The sequence below is a fragment of the Taudactylus pleione genome, unplaced genomic scaffold (genome assembly GCF_031769625.1).
Source record: "Taudactylus pleione unplaced genomic scaffold, aTauple2 ptg000113l, whole genome shotgun sequence".
Lineage (NCBI taxonomy): Eukaryota > Metazoa > Chordata > Amphibia > Anura > Myobatrachidae > Taudactylus > Taudactylus pleione.
The window spans coordinates 15,435,759-15,451,502 of record NW_028284515.1 but is presented as its reverse complement, the minus strand read 5'-3'; the positions used below and the strand labels follow the sequence as shown (position 1 = coordinate 15,451,502).

The 15,744-nt window shown below is 42.7% G+C and overlaps 1 non-coding gene across 1 annotated transcript; it reads left to right on the top strand.

The window, feature by feature from the left end:
* The first annotated feature begins 14,991 nt into the window (after positions 1 to 14,991).
* Positions 14,992 to 15,120, top strand: LOC148525126 (U8 small nucleolar RNA). Its single transcript, XR_015878321.1, has one exon. It is a non-coding gene; the product is annotated as a U8 small nucleolar RNA (small nucleolar RNA).
* The last annotated feature ends 624 nt before the right edge of the window (positions 15,121 to 15,744 follow it).

Genomic DNA, 15,744 nt, shown 5'->3' with positions numbered 1-15,744 from the left:
ACTTTCTGGTAGCTCAGTATACACAGAAAGGGTTACAGAGACAACATTGTGTCTACTGTCTCTTTGTGGTGAATTGGACCAAATAAATTCTTCAAGATCGTACTCACCCTTTATAAATGTATTATTTGCCCTGGAGTTATATATCCCAAAGTCAGTTGCTTTAATAGTAATGGAATAACGTTCTGTTATAACGACTTAAATCTATAGCACAGGTTCTCAGACTCTGTCCTCAAACTGTGCATGTTTTCCAGGTCTCACAGAAACACAAGTGAAATAATTAGCTCCACCTGTTGGTCTTGTCAAATGTGTCGGTGAGTAATGAATACACCTATGCACCTAGCGTTCCCGCTAGGCTGTTTTAGCGGGGCGCGGCGCCCTGCCCTCTTTCTGGAAGGCAAAAAGCGCCCTGCCCTAACAGCCTGCGGGAACTGTCTTCACCCGCGGGTCACAGTGTCCCGCGGGTGAAGAAATGTGCGGTGACCCGGTCACCGCCGGAGAATAGACGCCGGGCGCATGCGCCCGGCATCTATTCTCCCTGTCTGCAGGGCTTGGGGGCTGCCCGGCGTGTCCGTAAGTGCCGGGCCCGCCCCCAAGAGTGACGAAAAGGGGATGCGTCTTATAGACACGCCCCCTTTTCAATGACCACGCCCCCTTCTCGGAAGCGCACGCCTGCGGCGCGCACGAACGTGCCCTCTCTAGCTCCGGTGCCCTGCCTCGCGCCGGAGCTAGAGTGAACACTATGCACCTGCTGGTGACCTGGAAAATGTGACCTGTTTGGGATCCTGAGGACCGAGTTTTAGAACCACTGATCTATAGGCTGTTCATAGAAAAAATGTCTACTCCCAAGAAGACACAATCAATATATAAAAAAATTACTATTTATTGAAAGGTGATGATACTGTAACCTTAAAGCATAGAACATAAAATAATTAAAATAAAAGTTTTAAAATAAGAGCAAAAAATTTAAATATTAGAATATTAGGCGTTAGAAAATAAAAGATGCAGGGGTGAATGGGAAAATACCCAAGATCTGCGATACGTGTTGCAGCTATTTTAAGCTTACTATTTTCACATTCACCCCAGCAGTTCTTTAAATATGTAGTCAGTTTAGCCAGGTCTTGCCATTACCATCTTGCACTGTTATGTTTATCCTCCTCGTCAATAACCTATATAATCATGAGTCTGCTCCATCATTATTTATTATGTGTATAATAAGCATATACTGTAGTATATCATATGACTGGTATAGTTTATACAGCATTCCTGAATACCCAGGGCTGTGATACCAGTATTCCTCACTATAATCTTCCCCCACCTCCGATTCTTTTTTTTTTTTAAATTGAGTAATTTTTATTGGAATTTACATAATACCAACATCCAATAAAAAACATTAACAATAGCATAATACAATACAGATAAATCGTCCTGACAAAGAAATAGACACAAAATACTGTGGTACATATACTACAAAATACTGTGGTACATATTTATACAACTAAATTAACATTATACTAGTAAATAGCATCCCAACTATATAAAGATATTATACATATCAAAAAGCATATCTGTTTTGGTACAACTCAGTCCTAAGCACAGAAATACACTAGCAATATATCTCAATTAGGACATCTATTCCACAATAATATTATACAAACCACACGGTAATCAAATCCACCATATATTATTAATTAACCGTACTATATATATATATATATATATATATATATATATATAATGAAAGAGAAGAGAAGCTTCTCCCGTGCCTGCACCTATACGATACATCAGTAAACAACAATAAGGCATTACAGTTCAGGGAGGGCGTATCTAGATCCATTTCATATACTCCAAATGTGGTCAAATTTGAACTCTACCCTGAGAAGCCAACCAGGTGCGAGCAATACTAACCTTAGCCAGAGTACACATATTAATGATAAATTGCCTCTCATACTTATCGAGAATGGTATCCTCCAAGACACCCAAACAGCATACTATCGGGGTAAGAAGAGGGGCATGAATCCCAGTGGTGGAAAGAACATGTATAACCTTACTCCAAAATGTCTGAACTGTGAGGCAATCCAAAATTAAGTGCCAAAAAGTACCAACAGCCATCTGATACTTTGGACAAACATTAGAAGCAAGGCCACCAAATTTCGCCAACCTAATTGGGGTTAAATAAACTCTATGTAAAATATATAGCTGAATCTGCTGATATCTTACAGAGGCAGTGGATATGCGAGGAATACTCAAGGCCATATCCCAGTCACTATCAGTTGTTGAACCTACATCCGCCTCCCATTTTCCGTTAAGATTAGGTAACCTGGATTTGTGGTGAAAGGATGAAAGATATGAGTAAATATAAGACAAAGACTTGCGGGGGCCCAATGAGATAAGTACTGTCTTAATAGGAGAGGACTGAACGTCAGGGAGACCAGCACTTAACTGAACACTGAGGGCATGCCTAAGTTGCAGAAACCTGTAAAAATGTGCCCTAGGTAAAGAAAACTCCTCCTGCAGTTGAGAAAAGGATTTAAGTGTAGAGCCAACATATAACTGTACTAGAGAGTAAATACGCTTGGTACCCCACACTTGTCTAATTTGAAGTGATCTCAGTTCAGGCAATGCTCTAGAGTTCCACAGGATCCAGTCCAGCAGATTGCGTGATATCAAAGGCTGCCCGACAAATCTTAACAGCCTGTATTAGTATCTGGGAAAGGGAGCTATTAACCCTATCACTCAACAAGGCCTGTAGGGACGTGTGACCAGGGGAAGCTTGAGACACCAGCAGTGAGTGTAGAGCAGTAGGAGAATTGCCCTGAAGCCATTCCCTCACATGCGTAAGTTGTGCTGCATAATAATATAGTCGAAAATTAGGGAGTTCCAACCCTCCAGCAGATTTAGGTATCGTCAATATTTTTAATCTAACGCGAGGGCGTCTATTCACCCATATCAGGGAGGATAGCATACTGTCCAATTTACGAAATACTGAGGTAGGGATAAACACTGGGGACTGCTGAAATATACAGTCAGGTCCATAAATATTGGGACATTGACAGAATGTTCATATTTTGGCATCTATTCACCACCACAATGGCTTTGAAATGAAACGAACAAGATGTGCTTTAACTGCAGACTTTCAGATTTAATTTGAGGGTAATTACATCCAAATCAGGTGAATGGTGTAGGAATTACAACGGTTTCTATATGTGCCTCCCACTTTTTAAGGGGCCACAAGTAATGGGACGATCAACTCAAAAGCTATTTAATGGACAGGTGTGGGCTATTCCCTCGTTATTTCATTATCAATTAAGCAGGTAAAAGGTCTGGAGTTGATTCTAGGTGTGACATTTGCATTTGGAATCAGTTGCTGTCGACTCTCAATATGAGATCCAAAGAGCTGTCACTATCAGTGAAGCAAGCCATCATTAGGCTAAAAAATCAAAACAAACCCATCAGAGAGATAGCAAAAACATTAGGTGTGACCAAATCAACTGTTTGGAACATTCTTAAAAAGAAAGAACACATCGGAGAGCTCAGCAACACCAAAACACCCGGAAGACCACGGAAAACAACTGTGGTGGATGACAGAAGAATTATTTCCCTGGTGAAGAAAAACCCCTTCACAACAGTTGGCCAAATCAAGAACACTCTCCAGGAGGTAGGTGTATATGTGTCAAAGTCAACAATCAAAAGAAGTCTTCACAAGAGTGAATATAGAGGGCTCACCACAAGATGTAAACCATTGGTGAGCCACAAAAACAGGAAGACCAGATTAGAGTTTGCCAAACAACAACTAAAAAAGCCATTACAGTTCTGGAACGACATCCTATGGACAGATGAGACAAAGATCAACTTGTACCAGAGTGATGGGAAGAGAAGAGTATGGAGAAGGAAAGGAGCTGCTCATGATCCAAAACATACCACCTCATCAGTGAAGCATGGTGGTGGTAGTGTCATGGCGTGGGCATGTATGGCTGCCAATGGAACTGGTTCCCTTGTATTTATTGATGATGTGACTGCTGACAAAAGCAGCAGAATGAATTCTGAAGTGTTTCGGGCAATATTATATGCTCATATTCAGTCAAATGCTTCAGAACTCATTTGAAGGCGCTTCACAGTGCAGATGGACAATGACCCGAAGCATACTGCAAAAGCAACCAAAGAGTTTTTTAAGGCAAAAAGTGGAATGTTATGCAATGGCCAAGTCAATCCTCTGACCTGAATCCGATTGAGCATGCATTTCACTTGATGAAGACAAAAGTTAAGGGAAAATGCCCCAAGAACAAGCAGGAACTGAAGACATTTGCAGTAGAGGCCTGGCAGAGCATCACCAGGGATGAAACCCAGCGTCTGGTGATGTCTATGCATTCCAGACTTCAGGCTGTGAATGCCTGCAAAGGTTTTGCAACAAAGTATTAAAAAGTGAAAGTTAGATTTAGGATTGTTTAGTTTGTCCCATTACTTTTGGCCCCTTAAAAAGTGGGAGACACATATAGAAACCGTTGTAATTCTTACACCGTTCACCTGATTTGGATGTAATTACCTTCAAATTAAATCTGAAAGTCTGCAGTTAAAGCACATCTTGTTTGTTTCATTTCAAAGCCATTGTGATGGTGAATAGAGCCCAAAATATGAAAATTCTGTCAATGTCCCAATATTTATGGACCTGACTGTATATAATTTAGGTTGTACTATCATCTTAATCAGGTTGATCTTGCCTGTAACCATGAGGGGCAGTTTTCTTCAAGTTTTAGTTTTGTCCTTTAAGTAGTCAAATAGGGGGTCCAGATTAAGCCTTATATAGGCATGTGGGGAGTTTGTAATATAAATGCCCAAATATTTAAACTGGGATACCCATCTCAGGGGAAGAGATATGGGAGAAGGTAAAGGGGGTTGTCCTCTAAGAGGGAGGATTAAGGATTTATTCCAACTAATTTTTAACCCAGAATAATCACCAAATAAATTAAGAACATGAAGAGCTATAGTAGCGTTCCCGCTAGGCTGTTTTAGCGGGGTGCGGCGCCCTGCCCTCTTTCTGGAAGGCAAAAAGCGCCCTGCCCTCCGGAAGGAGGGCAAAAAGCGCCCTGCCCTAACAGCCTGCGGGAACTGTCTTCACCCGCGGGTGAAGAAATGTGCGGTGACCCGGTCACCGCCGGAGAATAGACGCCGGGCGCATGCGCCTGGCATCTATTCTCCCTGTCTGCAGGACTTGGGGGCTGCCCGGCGTGTCCGTAAGTGCCGGGCACGCCCCCAAGAGTGACGAAAAGGGGATGCGTCTTATAGACATGCCCCCTTTTCGGTGACCACGCCCCCTTCTCGGTCGCGCACGAACATGCCCTCTCTAGCTCCGGCGCCCTGCTAGAGTGCCGGAGCTAGAGTGAACACTATATAGGCATAGCCTCTAAATAATTGGTAAAAAATATAAGTAAATCATTGGCATATAAAGCCACAGTGTCCGTTCTGGTATCTGATTGAAGGCCCAAAATCTTAGGGTGTGACCTCAAAACACAAGCAAGAGGCTCAATTGCCAGCGCAAAAAGGGCCGGCGATGGTGGACAGCCCTGCCTCGTACCCCTTTCTAGTACAAAGGGTGAGGAAATAGATCCATTTACAGAGATCCTAGCAACAGGCTTATAGTGTAACAGCTGAACCCACCGTAAGTATACAGAGCCGAAACGCATACATTCCATGACCACTCCACAGAATCAAAAGCCTTAGCTGCATCCAAAGACACAATGACTGAGGAGGACTCGTCCTCATGAGTGGTCTGAATATGTGTAAACACACGTCTCACATTTATAGTAGTGGACTTGCCCGGCATAAAGCCAGTCTGATCCGAGTGTACCACAGAGGTGATAACCTGATTTAGTCTTAAAGACAGAATTTTGGCCAGGATTTTCACGTCCGTTGGTATTAAAGAAATAGGATACGAGTTTGGGAGCCTAGGGTCTTTGTCAGGTTTTTTTTTCTTTAATTCAATAAGTTTTTTTTTATTTTTATAAGCAGTTACAAGCATTAAAATTAAACTGACAGTGCTGAAACATTGTAAAAACAGTATATTGACAATTGTTGATTCACAATAAATTGTATTTCAAAGAGAACCTGGACGTGGCCTCAATTTGTTATAGTCAAGCATCAACATATAATATATAGAAAAAGCAACTTCTGAGAGGATCTAACATAGTTGTTTAGAGTTGATTTCGGCCAGTGAAATCTCAAATATATGTATGCTTTGAATCTCAGCTAAACATCATACAAATGTAAAACTATTATATCAGACATTTGATATTTATCATTAAAATTCAGTAAGCAATCATTAATCACCGGCAGACCCCCAGCTGGCATGACAAGCATGTGTCGATTCAAGCCACCTAGACCATATCTTAAGAAATTTCTTTTCTGACTTCCTGGCTATAAATACATATTTTTCATGTGAAACTACTTTATTTACCAGCGATATACATGCGTTAATGCTCGGAGCGCAGGGCGCCATCCACTCCCTCGCTATGCACACTTTAGCGAGCATGCACATATTTACAAATAGTTTAGAGTATTTATCAATAGACTCATCTTCAATGTTAGCCAGGACACTGGAGTGAGGACATCTTGTGGTATACCTGTGTCTGATATAATACGACATACCTCTTGCAAGAAAGTATTTATCTTTGGACATTGCCATATGAGATGCCAAAAATCTCCCTCTGTTGAGTTACATTTGGGACATTGTGAGTTTAATAATATCATAGCTGAGAGCGACACAGGTTTGTATCCGGTTCAACTACTCCTTAGCGATAGTTTGATAACTGTCAATTGCGTATAACCTAGTGGTATAACCTAGTGGGTGTCATATAAACTCTATGGAGTATAAACAGCTGCATCTGTTGAAATCGAGCAGATACTGTGGCATTGTGCGGACTGGTCAAGGCCAGTTGCCATGCCTCATCAGAGAGTACACCAACATCGTTTACCCATTTTTGTCTAATATGCGCTAGGTCAGATGCATGATGCCCATTTAATAATTTATTATATAAAATAGAAATCAGGCGGCAAGAACCTAACAATGTCATCATTGTTTTAAGCGGCGAGTCACGAAGAAGCAGTGGAGCCCCTCTGACTTGAGCATTAAGTGCATGTCTAAGTTGAAGAAATTGTAAAAGTATTCCCCAGGGACTTTAAACTCTGCTTGAATTTGCTGAAAAGATTTAAAAAATCCTTCCCGATATAATTGCCCAATAGATGTCACTCCCCATCTTCCCCATACTTCCCCAACTTGCAACTCTGAAAGCTCAGAAAGTGCTCTTGTGTGAGCTAACGGGGCATCTGGATCTAATCCCTACACCTTTAAAATTCGCGAGGCCAATCTCCAAATCAATACAGCTTGTTTAACCAGGGGAATTTTGACAGTTATCAAGCTATCGCTAAGGAGTAATTGAACCGGAGACAAACCTGTGTCGCTCTCAGCTATGATATGATTAATCATTGAGTCTGCCTGTAGTGCTTGGAACCACTCCCATAAATGTGCCAGTTGCGTGGCATAGTAATATAATTTAAATGAGTGCAATGCCAGACCGCCTGAGTCTCTACGCCTAGTCAACGTATCAGTTTTAATTCGAACTCTCCCACTAGACCAAATTAAAGAGGAAAGCAGGCCATCAATCTGTTTAAATATTCGCTGTGGAATATATATTGGGGAATGATGAAGAACATATAGGGCCAAATGTAATAGGGTGAGAGTTTAGAAAAGTGAGAGTTTCTGACACTTTTTAAACTTTGCCAATGTAATAGAGTCCAAAAACAAAGTAACAGAGCGAACTTGCATGTTTTTTTAGACTTAAAAAACTCTCACGATTTAAAATCTCATTCAGATGTTTTCCCATTTTGAAGATAAAACTCAACCAATGTGAGAGTTTACTGCTAATCTCTCACATTTTCTAAACTCTCACCCTATTACATTTGGCCCATAGTATTTTGGGTTGTACAACCATTTTAACTATGTTTACAGAGCCTGTCATAGTAAGTGGCAATTTGCCCCAGACAGAGACTCGAGTTTTAAGAAACTCAAGCTGGGGGTTAATATTAAGGGGTAGATACCTAGAGGGATCCTTTGTAATCCAAATCCCAAGATATTTAAAAGAGTTTACCCAATGCAGCGAGTAACGTAGCAAAGAATCAGTTGGTCCAGGACCCACAAAAGGAAGCACGTAGGACTTATCCCAGTTCACACATAGGCCGGATTATCTACCAAATGTATCTATAGTACTTAAAACATATGGGATGGAAACTGTATATTTTGAAATAAATAATAAAATGTCGTCTGCGTATAGCGCAATCTTATCTACTTTAGTTCCGACGGTAAGTCCTAGTATATGAGGGCAGGCTCTAATTTTGCATGCCAAGGGCTCAATGGCAAGGGCGAACAAAATAGGAGACAAGGGACAGCCTTGCCTGGTACCCCGGAACAGTGGAAACTGGGGGGAAACAAATCCATTTACAGCAACTCTTGCCACAGGAGCAGAATATAGTAATTTAACCCATTTTATATATCCCGGACCAATTCCAAATTCCTCCAGTGTCTCCCACAAGTATTCCCACTCCACTGAGTCAAAAGCCTTATCGGCGTCAAGAGACATTATGACGGATGTTGAGTCATCACTTCGGGGCACTTGTAAATGTGTAAACAGGCATCTGAGATTAATGGCAGTCGATTTGCCAGGCATAGAGCCCGTTTGATCCGGGTGAACTAATTGTAGTATAACCTGGTTAATTCTAGTAGCTACAATTTTTGCTAGTATCTTAACATCAGTGGGTAGTAATGATATGGGCCTGTATGAATCAGTAGAGGAAACATCCTTATCAGGCTTGGGTATAACAATTATGAGAGCTTCTGACATAGAGTCAGGGAGTTTGTTATATTCATATATTTGATTGAAGAGTTTAAGCAGGCAAGGCATATAAAAGGCTTTATGTTTCTTATACAACTCAAGAGGGATCCCATCCACCCCTGGAGCTTTGCCGGTGGGGAAGGAGTTAATGGCCAACTCAATCTCCTCTATGGTTATGGGGGAGTCTAAAAGATCGCGGCCTTCTGGACTAAGTTTTGGAAGAGATATATCTGCCAAGTAGTTACAAATATCCTGTATCCCTTTCAAACGAGAGCTATACAACTGAGAGTAGTATTTCGCAAATTCCATGGCAATATCAGGAACCTTATTATATACCACTCCATCATGGTCAATAATCTGGGCTACATTTATAGACGATCTCTCGCCTCTAGCTAAATTGGCCAGTTATGATCCGGGTCTATCCCCTGAGGCATATTGGTGGTGAGAAGAGAAAAGCAGTTTAAAGTTTGCCTTATCCTCCAAGCATTTTGTCCAAGCCTTTTGCGCATCTACCCAGTCCTGTCTATTAGATTCAGTGTTATCTGATAGGTATGTCAGCTCCAGCATTCTACACATTGTCTCCAGCTCAAACTCCTGTTTTTTATAGAACGATTTTAGGCTGGCCACCCTCTGTATCAACGTACCCCTAAGGAACGCCTTAAAGGCATCCCACAAACTGGGTTGTAAAAACGGTTCGCTATTTAAATAAAAAAATTCTGACCATGCAGCTTCCAGTTCAAGACCAGCACCCATTCGTGTTAGCCAAAACGGATTTAGTTTCCAGAAAGATTGTCCTCTATGGCCCTCTAAATCAATGGTCGGTGAAATAGGGGAGTGGTCAGAGATGCCCCTAGTTTGATAATGGATCTTCTGTATACGAGGCATCACATTAGGTGTTACCAGGGCCAAGTCAATTCTAGAAAATGATTTGTAAGTAGAGGAGAAATATGAGTATTGCCTTTCGTGTGGGTGTCTAAGTCTCCATGCATCTAATAAACCCATCTCAGTCACCATGTTCGCAAACCCAGTCCCCCGATCACTACCGGCCGTGCCTGTGCCAACATGTCTTTCCAGTGACAAGTTCATCACATTGTTGCAGTCACCGGCACATACTATTGGTAATCCTGGGAATAAAGCTATAAACTCAGCCGCCTTTTTAAGAATTTCGTGTGAATACAGGGGAGGGACATATATTGCCAGGTGCAATAAAGACAAAGAATGTATTCTGCATTTTAGGAAAATATATCTACCCCCCACATCAGTTTGTATCTGATCCAACACAAAGGGAACTGATTTTCGTACTAGTATCGAGACCCCTCTGGACATTGATGTGTGCGTTGAATGATACGCCCAGCCCACCCAGGGTTTCTTTAATGACATCAGACGTCCTCCAACTAGGTGTGTCTCCACTAGACAAATAACATCCGCTGCATATTGTTTAATCTGTCTAATGACCAGCGAATGCTTGATTTTGTCATTTAACCCTCTGATATTCCAAAAGAAGAGATTAACATTTAGTGATGCCATCTTAAAGTACTATATTGCTTATATATTAGGGAGGCCAGTCGTCCTATTGATCCATGACATCATTGACGAATTTTCATCTTTAGGTAACGTATATAATCACGGAAGGTAACCCCCTCAAAGGGCACACCTATCACCTTTATCCCATTGATGGACAATTTAAAGGTTACAGTGGATACGTAGTTCATTCATTTTTGAGGTCACTACGGATAGAGACACGCTAAAGGAGTCTCTAATTTTCCCGCATAACCATCTGCATCCATTATTTTTATAGCTACTATTAGCAACACATTATTGTGTCTCCCATATTAAACATATTATATTGATACTGCTTGCCATTTCTTCATTATTGGTATTAATATATTAATAGATCCTTATAGAGAACAGTTTAGTTACACAGTTATATTGCAAAATTATTTATGTTACAGTTAGGTGAGCGCATAATACAACACTTTTTTCCTATATACGTAACTTTGGAGATAGGACGTCTCCAGTATTAAGCTGCTCCCTGACTATCTTTGCACATCCCTCTGAGCGCTGTTCACAAACTATATCCATTTAAAAAATATAATGGCCCTAAGGCATAACACAAAAGAGGTCTCCAGGTCTATATATGTGTACCCGGGACACCATAAAGGAAAACATAGAATTAACTTTCCACAATATGTTTGTACCTTAGCATACAAAATTTTAAAATGAGCTAATTATATATATTGCCAATACAAACAAGATTGGTCACATTCAAATATTCGTATACATACGGACTTTCAGTAATTGTAGCAATTCAAAAGTCACACCAACAGAAAGGAAACATGCAAGGTTCAATCTTGGGCTATCAGGAGTCTCGCCGGTCCAGCCACAGGGCTGCGTCCTGCGGGGTTGCAAAGAATATTGTTTCTCCGTCAGCCACCACCCTCAATTTGGATGGATAAATCATGGCATATGGTATGTTGAGATCTCTCAGGCGCCTTTTTATAATTGAGAACTGTGCCCTTTCCTTCTGAATCTCTATGGTAAAATCTGGAAACACGGAGATCCGAGAGCCATTCCACTGCACGGGGCCACTCGTACGGGCCAATCGAAGGATAACATCCCGATCTCTGTAATGAAGAAGCTTCGCAATAAGCGTGCGAGGTGGGGCTCCCGGTGGCAGGGGCCTAAAGGGAATACGATGGTCTCTCTCCACTGAAAAGTAAGGTGAAAACGAGTCTTTACCAAAAGTATCGGTCAGCCATTTTTCAATAAATTGCTCTGGATTACTGCCCTCTTCCTTTTCCGGCAGTCCCACAAATCTCACATTATTTCTTCTCAACCGACCCTCCATATCTGACAGCTTTTTCTGGACCGCTGACATCTGTGCATCAAGGGATCCAACTCTGACACCTAGGGGTGTTATTTGATCTTCTAAAGTGGACGAACGGGTTTCCAGCTCACCCACTCGTTCTCGGACACATTGCAGATCATGATGTATTAACGATAGATCCGATTGGACTTTACCAATTTCATCAGAGAGTCTGGTTTCGCATGCCGTGACTGCATCGATAACACGCTGCATTGCAAGATCTGACGGAGTATCTGAAGTTGAGGCCGCGGACTCAGCGGGGGAAACAGGAGGAGATTCACTCCCATGATCAGCAGTTTTAGGTTGAGCACCAGAGCCTCTAGCATATTGTACTAGTTTTGCAGCTGAATGATGCTGATGCTTCACCATATTTATATATGCAGATAGTACAGTCCGCACAAGTGTGCACTCAAGCACAGAGGGATCACAGGGTTTTGAAGATGATTTATATTAAACACATACAGGTCTATGGTGAGAAGGTTCCTCTGTAGCAACAGATACTGGCTTATATTAATAGGAGCAAGGCTTATTAGCTCAGAGCCTGATTGTAGGGCACTGCAGGGCTCCAAGAAGCATTAAGAAATCACAGAGGAGATATAAGAATGAGCCACTCCGGATAGTTCACCTGTCACTGGTCTTCCTGCAGAGCGTTAGGAGCATATATCCCAGTCCCCTGGTTCAGAGGAAGATGGCGCCACAGCAAGCCTGGAGTATGAAGGTGCCACAGACTCCGCTACCGCGCCGCCCATCTGGCTCGCTGCTCCCAGCAGAGTCCAGACGCTTCACTCAGGCAGCAGGCAGGGCAACTTGCCGTCCGGATGTATTGAAGAGTGGAGAGCCCACCGAGGGCGCCGCCGGCGTGTCACGCGGCTAGTCTCCGTAGCAGGCCCCAAGGTGCGGGCGTCCCGGGAGCTCCACTAATGCGGTGCCGCGGCTCAGATACCGCCAAGGAGGATCCCCTCACCTTCCACCGCCAGCCGGTAAGTGGTTGGGTCCCAGGGGAATGCAGGATATTTAAAGCGGATAATTTAAGACCTGGAGAGCACTACAACTTACGTGCTACTCCATGCGCTCTAGGCCACGCCCCTGTCTTTGTCAGGTTTTAATAGAACAATAATTAGTGCTTCTGAAATAGATGGTGGGAGGGAATTCAATTCAATCAACTCATTATATAACTAGTAATTTAGGGACAGATACATTGGCATGCTTTTTATAAACCTCTACTGGAATACCGTCTGTACCCGGTGCTTTGCCCCCAGGAAAAGATCTGATGGCCCCATCTACCACCTCTAAGTCAGTGGAGCATCAAGAAATGCTTTAGCCTCTGGAGAGAGGCATTGGAACCCAATTGAAGTAATATATGTACGCAAATCCTCCAAATCGCATGACAAACGGGATCTATAGACTTCCTTGTAAAATGATAGGAAGACACCAGCTATGTAAGAGATAACGTGGCCACGCAACCGTCTTCACCAACAATCTCCGAAATGGTAATAGCAGGTCAGGCGGACTGGACCAATCTTGCTAGATAACTACCTGGTTTATCAGCGTAAACATATTGGGAGTTAGCTCGAAATTGAAGTTGACGATTAGTTCTGTCTAATAAATGGACAGACTATGCTTCCTGAGTGACCAACCATTTAATTCGAGAAGCATCAAGCCCATCTTGTAGAAACTGTAGTTCAGACTTTCTACAAGTGCATTCCAACTCAACCTCCTTGTCCCTATAATATTTTTTTAATTTCGGCCTCCCTTTTTAACAAAGTTCCTCTCATGAAAGCCTTAAATTAATCCCAAATCAGACTTAGCGGACCCAAGGTTATCTCCAAAATATCCCGTCCAAAGTGCCTCAAGTTCAGACCCTGCCCCCATCTGCGTCAACCAGTAGGGATGCAACTTCCAGAATTTCTGTCCTCTTGGTCCCCCTAAATCTAATCCCAGGTCTTTGTCTTTTATTTACTCATATCTTTCATCCTTTCACCACAAATCCAGGTTACCTAATCTTAAAGGAAAATGGGAGGCAGATGTAGGTTCAACAATTGATAGTGACTGGGAAATGGCCTTGAGTATACCTTGCATATCCTCTATCAAGATATCAGCAGATTCAGCTATATATTTTACATAGAGTTTATTTAACCCCAATTAGGTTGGTGAAATTTGGTGGCCTTGCTTCTGTTTGTCCAACGTGTCAGATGGCTGTTGGTACTTTTTGGCACTTACTTTTGGATTGCCTCACAGTTCAGACATTTTGGAGTAAGGTTATACATGTTCTTTCCACCACTGGGATTCATGCCCCTCTTCTTACCCCGATAGTATGCTGTTTGGGTGTCTTGGAGGATACCATTCTCGATAAATAGGAGAGGCAGTTTATCATTAATATGTGTACTTTGGCTAAGGTTAGTATTGCTCGCACCTGGTTGGCCTCTCAGGGCAGAGTTCCAATTTGACCGCATTTGGAGTAGTTGGAATGGATCTAGATACGCTCTCCCTGATGTGTAATGCCTTATTGTTGTTTACTGTTGTATGGTATAGGTGCAGGCACGGGAGAAGCTTCTCTTCTCCCTTTCATTTTCTATATATATATATATATATATATAGTACGGTTAATTAATAATATATGGTGGATTTGATCACCGTGTGGTTTGTATAATATTACTGTGGAGTAGATGTCCTAATTGATATATATTGCTAGTATATTTCTGTGCTTAGGACTGAATTGTACCAAAACAGATATGCTTTTTGATATGTATAATATCTTTATATAGTTGGGATGCTATTTACTAGTATAATGTTAATTTAGGGGTATAAATGCATTGCCTTAATATGTACCACAATATTTCTCTTTCATCCACTAGGGGACACTGGAGGTGCTTATGCTGGGGTATAGAGGCGTGGATAACTGGAGCCGGCACTTTAAATAATTCAGAAGTGTGAAGCTCCTCCCCCTCTATGCCCCATCAGCCCTCAGTTTAGAAAATGTGCCTACTAGGAGCTGGTCACATTATGCTGTGCTCCAGCAATACATGATTTTTATTTTACATTTAGGTTTTAATTTGTTTTTTAAGCATCTTTTTACACTATATTAGGTACCCTTCACCACCTCTCTAAAGGTGGGGTCCGGGTACCTGGCGCTCTGTTCTTAGTAGAACAGGAAGGAGTGCGCAGCGCTTATTACAAAAGCACTGACAGCTCTTTATCGCCACAGCACAACTCTAACAAGAAGAAGAGTGTGCTGCAGCTGTGAGATCATCAGTGAGGGTGTTCCTTACCTGTCCTCCTTATGGAGAAACAGACATGATGAATGGATCTGAGTATATGAGTACCCTGATCCCCAGCACTGCTCTGACCAACAAGCAGGGTGTGTGTCAACCCGACTACTGCGCTGATGATCCTACCTCCAGCGAACGCAGTGAGTATGGCTGCGCATTCCCCACTACGACTCCCCCCTCCCGCCCGCCGCGTGACCGCCCGCCCGCTGTCCAGTGACATAGCGCTGCTGCGCTGCTTCAGGCGGGGGCAGACAAAAGGGAAACAGCCGGAGAAGCTGTCCTCAGTCCCTGCTCACCGCTAAGAGCTGCAGAGGGACGGTGGGGGCGCATAGCGGGACTGACAGTGAAGGAGCTCCTCCGTTAGACGGGGCAGCCATTTTGGATAATTGATAAGGACGGGGGGCGGAGCCTACACAGCGCGGAAAGCTCAGGCACAGAGCTATTACTAACAGCATGCCTGCCATATTTTGCTCTTAATGCCTGCATTCTCTCCCTCCTGAAGGCAGAGTGCAGCTGTAAGGCTACAGAAGGTTGGACTCCTGCACATCTGTAATCCTACTACATCCCTGGTACAGACTGTGACTGGGGTGTAAGTGCAGGGAGTCTAATCTGTAGGGAAGGTAGTGGGGTGTATCTCCTCCTCTGTGTCCCAGATCAGCCTTCTGTCTCAGATCTGTTCAGTTCTGATTAATGTGTGTCATTCTGAATGACTGTGTGTATCAATGTCAAA